General features: G+C 39.5%; 1 pseudogene across 1 annotated transcript; it reads left to right on the top strand.

Moving 5' to 3' along the window:
• The first annotated feature begins 8,127 nt into the window (after positions 1-8,127).
• Positions 8,128-10,217, top strand: LOC111551253 (annotated as a pseudogene). Its single transcript, XR_002734304.3, has one exon. The product of XR_002734304.3 is annotated as a histone H4 transcription factor pseudogene (transcript).
• The last annotated feature ends 2,089 nt before the right edge of the window (positions 10,218-12,306 follow it).

The raw sequence follows: 12,306 nt of genomic DNA, 5'->3' as shown, positions 1-12,306 counted from the left end.
GCAGAATGAGTCCATACAAAAGCATGGATTTTCAGGTGGATGGAGCAGCTCCTTAATTTGGAAACTCATAAAGTTATGGACAGTGTAATTCTTGGCAAGTGAAAGGAAAGTAGTAATTCTTTCACTGTTTTATCAAGGAGACAGAGGTGTTCTTTGAAAATGTTGCTAGGTGGCATAAAAGTCTGAACTAGAAGCATATTAGAAAATTCACCCCCCTCTGATAGTAGCATCAGTATCAGAAAATAAGGATGAGAAAAGTAGGCAGAGAGTACAAGAAAGTAATTTCTAGAAATGGGGGTCTAAGTGAATGTCAACTCAGTATTTGCTGAGCCATAAACCCACACAGGTAGGGCTGTAGTTTACATCACAGTGGCTAGCGACTTGGAGGGCAGTTTCCTTGTACACAAATGACAGGATTAAGGATTCCTCTGAGAAAAGAAATCCTGCACTGAATGATTATACATTTCCCTAAAACATATGATTCAGGACTTTGTGAATTTAAGGTTTAACAAGACAAATTTTATTTATTTTTATTAATTTATTTTTTTTTGAGATGGAGTTTCACTCTTGTTGCCCAGCTGGAGTGCAATGGCGTGATCTCAGCTCACCACAACCTCCGACTCCCAGGCTCAAGCAATTCTCCTGCCTCAGACTCCCAACAAATGTTTTTGGATACAATTTCTGTTCACTCCTACTATATCTTCCTCCTGAAGGCCATATGACAAAACTGAGTTAAGTTAGGGAAGGCTTTGAGTTGTATCTTGTGTTGATTGCTGTACCCACCAACCACATCTCTGCCTACCCCCTCCTCAGACATGACTTAGCCACACACTTCCGCTTTTGAGTAATTCAAGTTGTCCTACTCTCTACCTGCTTCGAGAAAAGAAAATGTGAAGAATCTAAAAGCTTCCAAACATCTCACTGATAGACCAGTGATACTTTAATGTAAATTAGTTTACCAGTAAATTAATTTACCAATGTGTAAATTAGTTAACTTACACATCTTTTGTAAAGTTTAAGCCTTTAGTCTTTGGCTGTGGGCTAAAATGTCTTCAAAAGCAAGGTTTACCAAGCAGACATTTTTTTTTTCCCAGAATTTAGATAGGGTGTCCTAAATGATATGGAATATTCTATGTTGGAATAACATGGCCAATGAACTTCTTAATCCACCCAGGTGACTCCTTCCTCTCAGGAATCCAGGATGAATTTGCCTGGCCTTGGGGCTCTGTACAGGATGATGCTGTACCATGCAGGGGTACTGCAAGGCTGGGTTCTTATCCCTGCTTTGCTTCCCCATGTTTTGCCTCTTCTCTTGGCTGCCTCTCTCCTTCGTTCTTTCTCTTAGCATTTCTTTTATTTGCCATTGTTTGAAATCAAGTTTATATTTCATTTTAAATATTTGATACCCTTTTAGCTAACTTTAACATAATGCTCCCTTATTTGTGAAATATCACAAAGTGTGCTGTATATTGAAAAGCTGGATTTCTTGCCATTACTATGTGTGGGAAACTATGTACTTTACATGTCTTTCTTTGTTTAACTCAAAGTTTCATTTATCCAATTTTAGTTGAGGAAACTGAAGTACACTTAGGTTAACAAACTCACTAGGCAAATGGGATCCAACAATAAAAAGGCAAGTTTACCTTGCTTCTAGCCTTGATTAACAATTTAATGGGAGAAACAGGGAACTTAACAAGAATCTTCAATGTAGCATAATCAGGTCTTTACTAGAGAATCACCTACAAAAAAGTAGCATCTATCTAAGACTTGGGAGAGACTGAGCAGATGCTTTTCTGAGTATGTATTGTCTAAGCTGGAATCTGGAATCAATAGTAGTTAGCCAGCAAGAGCAAAGAGTAGGTCAGGATGGAGGTCATAGAGAGTATTGCTTTGTAGGAAGTGCAAGAAGTATAATATGGCTGGTGTATAAGCTTCAAGGGCAAAACAATTATGAAGAATCCTATGGGTCATTGAAAAGCTGCATTATATACCAAGGATAATAAAGAAGCATTACAAAGCTTTAACCATAGAAAATGCTGTGATTAAATTTGTCTTTTTGAAGGATCAATCTGATGGTAGAGGAAGAAGATTAGAGATAGGACTAGTTAGGAGGTTGTTTTAGGAATCCAGGTGAGAGAGGATGGTGGCTGAACTTCATTAATATTAATGGTGGAGAGAAATGGAGAGATTGAAGATACTTTTGTTGTTGTTTGTTTAGGTAGAAATGCAGGACTAGAGTTCTAATGTAAGGGACAGTGTGGTCTGGTTGTTAAGTGTGTGTTCTGGGGACTGATTATTCAGGGTCAAAATCTACCTCCACCATTTGTCTTCCATGTGGATTTGACGGAGTCATTAAACTATTATACGCATACATTTCCTTACCTGTAAAACACTGTGCAGCAAAGGTTACCTAAACTAACCCATATAAAGCACTTAGAAGAGTGCCTAAAAACAGCAAGCCCTTAAAACACATTAGCTATAACTTTTTCTACCACTATCTAGCTCTCTGATATAGAAAGCTCATTCATTCAGCAAGCTTGTATTCAGTGCCTACTATGTCCCATTGGTTCATTCACTCTTTGGGCTTCAATTTTCTCATCTGCAAAATGATTGCCTTGGAGAAGTTCTCTGGGTTGCTTCCAGCTGAAATTTGGTTGGACTGATATTCATTAGCATTGGCACTGCCATGCTGATTAAGTTGCAGTTAAGGGAAAAGTGACTCATTTCACTAACCAGGCCTCTGTGTGTCATTTGTCGATCCTTTTCTGTAGTGGGAAGCAGGGAGCAGGAACATAATTGATTGCACAGCTCGGAGTGACTCCCTATTAAACTGCAGAGCAGGAGGATTTACTCCAGAGCATTTAATGACTTAGCAAGAATGTGCCACAGGATTACAGAGTTTACCTGAGCTAATGTTAAGTTTACTTTCCAATATGTTGTTAAGGTACTTTAAGCAAAGTCATGTAGGAGAAGGATGGAAAGTGAGAAACATAACCAGTCACTGCATTGGGGTTCAGAGCCTCACAGGAGAAATCAAAGGCAAGTCTCCCACTGCTGGGGATCATTAGTGCAGACAGACAGGTAGGGCTGGAAAATTTTAAGAATTAAAGGTGTTTAAATGGATCCCCTGCTGAGTGGAATAATGCCAGCCACAGCTGCCTCTTGCTCTCTAGAGGTTGAGAAAAGGATGATTAAAGAGTAAAACATTTACAACAAGGAATATAATTTTAGCTCTCATTTGTTGAGCACCTACTCTGTCTGATATTTTAGTGCTTCACATTTTGGTTTACTTATAGCCTTTTTATCAACCCTGCACGGTGAAAGTATGATACCTAATTTTCAGGTGAGTAATCCATGGTTCACGGAATTTATGTAATTTACCAACCCCACAAAGCTAGTTTGTGGTGGAACCTAGGATTAGTGCTCAGAATGATCCATATTCAATGAACTCAGTGATTCCACTACTATGTACTTTGTTTGAATCAATTATTTTAATTAACTATGTTATTTTTACTGAAAATGAGAGTGAGACATGATTATTTTAGGAAAAAACAAAAAAATTGAAAAACATATCACTGATATTCCAACATTTTGACTTAACTACTAATATTTTCAGGCACTTCTTTTGTAAACCAAAAAGTATCTGAGACAGGTCTTAATCAATGTAGAGGTTTATTTTGCTAAGGTTGAAGACCGCAGCTAATGATGCAGCCTCAGGAAGTCCTGAGAATATGTGCCCAAGGTAGTTGGGTTACAGTTTAGTTTTATACATTTTAGGGAGACAGAAGTTACAGGAAAAACATAAAATCAATACATGTAAGATATACATTGGTTCAGCTTGGAAGGGTTGAACATCTCAAAATGGGGGCTTCCAGTTCATAGGTGGATTCAAAGATTTCCTTACTGGTAATTGGTTGAAAGAGTTAAGCTCTGCTTGAAAATTTGAAGTCAGCTTGAGTTAAGGTAAGGGTGACAGAGGATTGTGGAAGCTAAGATTCTTGTCATGTAGATGAAGCCTTCCAGGCAGCCAGCCTCAGAAATAATAGATGTGAATGCCTCTTATAGCAGCAGTCCTCAACCTTTTTGTCATCAGGGACCAGTTTCATAGAAGACAATTTTTCCATGTACAATGTGGAGTTGGTTTTGGGATGAAACTGTTCCACCTCAGATCATCAGGAATTAGATTCTCATAAGGAGTGTGCAACCTAGATCCCTTGAATGTGCAGTTCACGATAGGGTTCGTGCTCCCATGAGAATCTAATGCCATCGCTGATCAGACTGGAGGTGGAACTCAGGTGGTAATGCTTACTTGCCTGCTGCTCACCCTGCTGTGTGGCCCAGTTCCTAACTGGCCACAGACCAGTCCCAGGGGGTTGGGGACCCCTATCTTATAGGACCTTAAAAGGTATCATACTCTATGGAAAAGACCAAGTAAGGGAAGGAGATTTTCTAAAGAATGTAAATGTCCCCTACAAGAGACAGCTTTGGAAGGCAATTTCAAAATATGTCAAATATATTTTGGAGGGTAAAATACTTTGACGTCCCTTGGGGCCCACTATCTGTAATGTAATGTTGTCCCAGTTATGTTGGAACTTAGTGTCTTATTGCTACAAAGAGTCTGCTTTGTCAGTCTTAAGATCTCTATTTTCATGTTAATGCTGGTCAGCTATGCCTGAACTCCAAAGGAAGGAGGGTATAATGAGGCATGTCTGACCCCTTCCTGCCTGTCATGGCCTGAACCAGTCTTTCAGGGGTTTTTTTTTTTGGATTCCCTTGGCTGAGAGGGGAGTCCATTCTGTTGGTTGGGGGGCTTAGAATTGTATTTTTGGTTTATACTTTCTAGGTCATATTCTCTCTTTCCAACATACACTTCCCACATATGTACTTTTTAAAGAGAATTATATATGGGAGAGAAAATAAGTAATGAGGTGAGAATGAAGTAGAAAATGAATAGAAATGCATGCTGTTTCACTTTTTTATAATCACAATGACCAAAATATACAAACTAGTTCAAAGGGCTCTCATTACATACACGCTGGAGCAATCTATTAAGAAAAAAGAAAGAAGATTATAGGTAAAATTTGGAGTTTGAATTTCAGCTTCTGTGTATGTGAGGGAGGTAAGCAAGAGAAGAGATGAGACAGAAAGGAGGTGAGATAGTAATGGATTCCTGGGGGAGAATTAGAGCAGCTCAGGTAGAAGTGAGCTGTTACCTCTACTCAAGATACATTTTTTCCTAACTGATTTCTATTTATATTTTTTACAAAGCTATAAATCATATTATATTTGTTACATATAAATATTAAATATTTGTTAATATTTGATATGATTGTTAAAACTTAATATGAAATATTTTAAATATTTAATCTAAATATTAACTCATATTACATTTACAAGTTTGTGTTTTTCAATGGACCTTATGACTGCTCATTACCCATGTTCACATAAATTTTCATAAATCCAATTTTTAATAGATGCATAATAGTCCATGTAGAGCTATAACAAATAATTTTGGATCCAGTTTGGGTCTAGAGAAATAAAATAATCATATGAATAAACTATATTTTTCAAAGTCATGTTTCTGTTGGTAGTGTAAACCAAAAAGTATCTGAAACAGGTCCATGACACAGCCTCAGGAGGTCCTGACATGTGCCCAAGGTGGTCGAGCTACAACTTTATTTTATACATTTCAGGGAATCATAAGACCTCAATCAATATAAATAAGATGTACATTGGTTTTGTCCAGAAAGACAGGAGAACTGGATGCAGGGGTTTTCTGATTGGCAATTGGTTATTATCTGAAGACCTGGAATCAACAGAAAGGAATGTGTAGGTTATAATAAGGGGTTCCGAAGACAGAGGTTTTATCATGCAGATAAAGCTGTCAGGTAGCAGGCTGCAGAGAGAATAGACTGCTAAGTGTTATTTATCAGACTTAAAGAGTCTGTTCTATCAATCTTAAGATCTGTGTTGATGTTAATCATAATGAAGCATGTTCGGCTCCCACTTCTCATCATGGGCAGGCCTAGTTTTTCAGGTTAACTTTGGAATACCCTTGGCAAAGAGGAGGTACATTCAGATGGTTGGGGGACTTAGAATTTTATTTTTGATTTACAGTAGATATTTAAGTTATCTTCAGTTTTTCCTCATTGTAAGTAATATGAATATTTTCATGTATTAAAAAAATGCCATTGGTATGATGGTTCAGTTAGACAAGCAACTCAGACATTGAATCTGAGCTCCAAAACCTACCAGTTATGGTATCCTGGATAATCCTACAACTTCTCTCTGAAAAATTCTTTAAAAATGATAATGACAATATCTGTTATTTTTCTTTTAACACTTCCTTTGTAAATATGTGGCAAATAGAGGACCTAACCAAATGGATGGCTAATAAATAGCAGTTTTTATTGCAGTATTTTTTGTTTTTAGTATTTTAGACTGATTTTAAGAATAGATTTTATAAAATAAAATTACTGGAAATAATTTCAATTAAGACTCTTGATATATGTTACCAGGCCCCTTTCCAAAAATCTTTGTCAATTTACTTCCATTAATAATATATAATAACATATTTTAATTAATATTTATTAGTTAATAAATTAAAAATTATTCATAAAATATTAAATATTTTATTAATAATTATAAAATATTTAGTAAAAATGGTATCTCATTTTAATTAGCATTTTCATATTGATGTTAAACATTTCAAACATTCATTAGCTATTTCAGCTTTCATTTTATAAACTTTGTTTTTATGAAGAGCCTTACTAATTTTAGAATGGTAATTATCACATTTGTTGCAGACATTTTTGTCTGCATTACATATTATTTTTGTTTGCTTTATATATTATATGTATGCAATTCTTTATGTAAAGCTACTTTTAAATGTTATGTTTTTATTTGACTTCGCCCATTATGATTAAAGTCAGAAATCCTCTCTTATAAAGAGGATAAGTATATCTATTTTCTGCCATATTTTTCTCTAGTTATACCCTGAATTACTTTTTATTATTTAATATTTATTATGATTATTTGAGACGGAATCTTGCTTTGTCACCCAGGGTGGAATACAGTGGTGCAATCTCAGCTCGCTGCGCTCTCTGCCTCCTGGGCTCAAGCAATTCTTGTGCCTCAGCCTCCCGAGTAGCTGGGACTACAGGTGCACACCACCAGCCTGGGCTAATCATTTGCATTTTTAGTAGAGACATGCTTTTGCCATGTTGCCCAGGCTGATCTCAAACTCCTGAGCCCTGGTGATCCACCTGCCTTGGCCTCCCAAGTTTTGGGATTAAAGGAGTGAGTCACGGCACCCAGCCTGAATTACTCTTTTTTAAATGAGGGATTAGAAAAGATTAGAATGATTTGTATGGGAGATACTTTTCTTCACAGAAGTATGCTTCAAATCTATCTTTTTTGCTTCAAACATTGGAGAATATGATAGTCTGAAACACAATAGTCTGAAATACAATAGGGTTCCTGGCAGGAATCTGAGTCAGGAGTGACTGGTGAGGTGTGGATAATAATGACAGGGAAGTGCTGATGATGGGGAAAATTGAAGCTATCTGAAGAACCCAGGAGAAGACAGAACAAGCAGGCTTGCTGTAACCAGGGCAGAATATCATCTCCCCACTTTCAGCGATGTCCCTGGAAAGTAACCAGGGCAACACTGTCACCCCTTGGGGAACTGGTAAATCTAAGATTGTACTTAAAGAAAATGTAGTCCTGGAAAACAGCACAAGAAGTACATAAGGACTGATAGAGAGGAGAGAAAGGGAATATTTTGCAAATGAACGCAGGCTGATAAAAAAGACAACTTGTTTTCTTGATTAGACACTGAAACATGTCTTTGTCTCTTTGATACATTAATGCAATGCTAATGCAGAGGCCAAAAATAGGCAGAAGTTAGGATTAATGGCAATAGAATGTTAACAGGGCTTTAAGCAAAAATCTCCATTTATTAAAATCAAGGATTTATAAGGACCACCATGGTCAGCATTGCTTCGGGGATTATTTTTATCAGCAACAAACATAATCAGTTCATATTAGGCAGTTGGGCTTCAGGATCAGGTAAACAAGAAATCTGGATTAAAAATGTAACTTAGGAATGGTCTGAGGTGGGAGAAAAACTGAAGAGACCCGGAGCCCACAGACGGTAAGCTCGGGGTGAAGGCCATGCCACCTCCTGGGAAAGTTCCTCGAAAGGAGAATCTGTGGCTCCAGTGTGAGTGGGGGTCCTGCTCCTTTGTGTGCTCAGCCATGGAAAAGTTCTTCGAGCATGTCACTCAGCACCTGCAGCAGCACCTGCACGGCTCTGGAGAGTACGAGGAAGAGGAAGAGGAGGATGACCCACTTGAGGAAGAATTCTCCTGCTTGTGGCAGGAATGTGGCTTTTGTTCTCTGGACAATTCTGCTGACCTCATCCGCCATGTCTACTTCCACTGCTACCACACCAAGCTGAAACAGTGGGGGCTGCAGGCCTTGCAAAGCCAGGCTGACCTCGGCCCCTGCATCCTGGACTTCCAGAGTCGGAACGTCATCCCTGATATCCCTGACCACTTCCTGTGTCTGTGGGAGCACTGTGAGAGTTCCTTCGACAATCCTGAGTGGTTTTATCGGCATGTGGAAGCACACAGTCTGTGCTGTGAATACGAAGCAGTCGGCAAGGACAACCCTGTGGTGCTGTGTGGCTGGAAAGGCTGTACCTGCACCTTCAAGGACCGCAGTAAACTTCGGGAGCACCTCCGCAGCCATACCCAGGAGAAAGTGGTAGCCTGCCCCACCTGTGGGGGCATGTTTGCCAACAATACCAAGTTCTTAGATCACATCCGTCGCCAGACCTCATTGGATCAGCAGCACTTCCAGTGTTCTCACTGTTCCAAGAGATTTGCCACGGAGCGGCTGTTGCGGGACCACATGCGCAACCATGTGAATCACTATAAGTGCCCTCTGCGTGACATGACCTGCCCGCTGCCTTCCTCCCTCCGCAACCACATGCGTTTTCGTCACAGTGAGGACCGGCCCTTTAAATGTGACTGTTGTGACTACAGCTGCAAGAATCTTATTGACCTCCAGAAGCACCTGGATACCCACAGTGAGGAGCCAGCCTACAGGGAGACTCTGAGCCAAGGTACAAATGTCATGTGTGTGACAAATGCTTCACACGGGGCAACAACCTCACCGTGCACCTTCGCAAGAAGCACCAGTTCAAGTGGCCCTCAGGGCATCCCCGTTTTCGGTACAAGGAACATGAAGATGGCTATATGCGGCTGCAGCTGGTTCGCTACGAGAGTGTAGAGCTGACACAGCAACTGCTGCGGCAACCACAAGAGGGATCGGGCCTGGGAACGTCGCTGAACGAGAGCAGCCTGCAGGGCATTATTCTAGAAACAGTGTCAGGGGAGCCAGGACGTAAGGAAGAGGAAGAGGAGGGCAAGGTTGGCGACGGGACAGCCCTCTCAGCCTCTCAGGACAACCCCAGTTCTGTCATCCATGTGGTGAATCAGACCAACGCCCAAGGCCAGCAAGAGATTGTCTACTATGTGCTCTCTGAAGCCCCAGGAGAGCCTCCCCCAGCCCCTGAGCCACCCTCAGGGGCATCATGGAAAAGCTTCAAGGAATAGCTGAGGAGCCAGAGATCCAGATGGTTTGAAGGCCGCAGAGCCAGACCATTTCTTCTCCAGTTCCTGGAGTTTGAGCCAGGCAAGTGGCTGTGCCCCTAGTGGACAGCGGTTGCCAATGGATGCCTTTAGGAGTGGTGCTGAGAGCAGTGTGGTCCACTCTGGTCTGGGTTTGCATCATTCTACGGACTCTAAAGACTTCCCTTTTCTGCCAGACTGCATTTTGTGGGGAGCCTGAGGACTTTGGATTCTTTGAGGGGATCCTGGATGTGTGTGTTCTTGTTAAAGGGGCTGTTGTCAGGCTTAACCATAACCCTCAAGACATGTTTGATGGTGATTAAATCCTTCGCTCACATCCATTCCCATCTTTAGGGCTCCTTAGGCCCAAGGATGGCATGTGACTGGTCCCTACAAGGGTCCTTTCTTTGTCACCAGCCAAGGCATTGAGAACCAATTAGCCATTTTCCTCTTAAGGTTTCCTCTACAACTCCAAGGACTTTCATGATTATCCTCAGGGACAGGATAGGAGGCATTGAGCGTGTTTATTAACAAATTGTTTTTGGTAATAAAAGAAATGCTTGGACTCTTAAAAAAAAATGTAACTTAGTTGTTGGTGAAAATGTAAAATGATGTAGCCACTTTGGAAAACTGTATGGTGATTCCTCAAATAATTGAACAGAATTACCATATGATTCAGCATTTCACTTCTAGATATATGCCCAAAAAAAGTGAAGAGAGGTAATCAACCAGATACTTGAACGCCAATGTGCATAGCAGCATTTTTCACAATAGGCAAAAGGTAGAAGCAACCAGTTGTTCATCGATGATAAATTAATCGGCAAAATGTAATATGTACCTACAATGTAATATTATTCAGTCTTAAAAAGAAAGGAAATTCTGGCACACCATACACCATGGATGAACCATGAGGACATTTTGCTGAATAAAATAATCCAGTCACCAAAGGACACAATTGTATCATTCCAATAATATAAGGTAACTAGTCAAATTCATAGAGTCAGGGAGCAGAGTGGTGGTTGCCAGGGGCTGCATGGAGTAAAAAACAGAGAGTTGGTGTTTACACAGAGCTTGAATTTGGGAAGAGGAAAAAGTTCTCAAAATGGATGGTGGTGATGATTGCATAACAATGTGAGTGTATTTAATGCCACAGAACTGTATATTTTTTAAATGGCTAGCCGTTTGCAGTGGCTCATGCTTGTAATCCCAGAACTTTGGGAGGCCGAGGTGGGTGGACCACCTGAGGTCAGGAGTTTGAGACCAGCCTGGCCAACATGGTGAAACCCCCATCTCTACTTAAAATATGAAATTAGCTGGTGACAGATGCCTGTAATCCCAGCTACTCGAGAGGCTGAGGCAGGAGAATTGCTTGAATCCGGGAGATGGAGGTTGCAGTGAGCCGAGATCTCGCCATTGCACGCCAGCCTGGGGGACAAGAGAGAGACTTCGTCTGGAAAAAATAAATGGCTGAAATGGTAAATTTATGTTATATTTATTATCCTGCAGTTAAAAAAATAGTTTATATATATTATAAATTTAGAATCTTCACTGTAACAATGTGTGTCCTACATATGCTGAAAATAATTGCTTAGTAAAGTAACACCAACAGATAAATTAATTATGTAAAATGTATTATTGGTTTTATAGTTTGGTTAGTATGTAATTTATAATTTTATTTAGGTTTTATACATTTAGAATTTATATATGAAGTTTGTAGCTAGTTATAGGTTCGTATTTTAACATTAAAAATATAGGATGACATTGTAAAATAAAGATTGGAAACTCAGGGATTGGTTAAACCAGAATCACTATTATTTCTATGCGTATACTAGTTGATAATATATGGATCTTTGCTAACAACTTACTGTTTTGTTAAGTTATATGTAGCTCATCAGTTGTGATGTTTGGGGATATTTAATTATGTCCTTTGTCTCCAAATTATACTCAGAAGTTTAGTTGAAATGCCTGATATTTGGGATATAATAGTTCTCTGATTATGGTATGTTTGCCAGGGAAGGTACTACCCTTAACTGTATCAGCCAGCTCCCCATTGATGCTGACCAGACACTAGTTACCCTAATGGTTCCTCATCAAAAATGGCCCCACTTGCTGTGAACCCATCTTGTGAAATGTTCCCTGCATAGTTCTTATGACTGATTTGGCTACAGCAAATTGGTTGTTACAAAAGTCTCCTGGAGGTTGCACCTAGAATTCTGATTGAGGTAAAGTATATTTGCCCCCCTAATTCTTTTCATTCTAGCAATCTAACCACAAAGTATAAAAAGGTAAACTTATCCAAGTGTGTGGGTCACTGTGAGAACCAAAATCTATTGGGAAAACCCTGCTGCTAGCCAATCAGAAGTGATTGAGGCAGTTATTTAGAAGTAGTTTTTAGATACGTTTGTTGAAAATGAAAATGTTGAAAATGTTGCACTTTTCTTTAATGGCTTTATTTTTGCTGATGACATTGAGTAACCCCTGCAGTACAGGAATTATTCCAAGATATAGTAAAAGAATGTAAGTCTACACACTTATTTGCCACTGATTTCAAATCAAGATTTTATAGGTGACAACTTTACATGCAATAGGAAAACTAAGTGTTGGCTATCACATAGTAGATAACATTAATTCAAATGTGTGCTGTTCTTCACCTTAATAAGTACTAATT

The sequence above is a fragment of the Piliocolobus tephrosceles genome, chromosome 10 (genome assembly GCF_002776525.5).
Source record: "Piliocolobus tephrosceles isolate RC106 chromosome 10, ASM277652v3, whole genome shotgun sequence".
Lineage (NCBI taxonomy): Eukaryota > Metazoa > Chordata > Mammalia > Primates > Cercopithecidae > Piliocolobus > Piliocolobus tephrosceles.
This window is presented reverse-complemented; position numbering and strand designations above follow the sequence as displayed.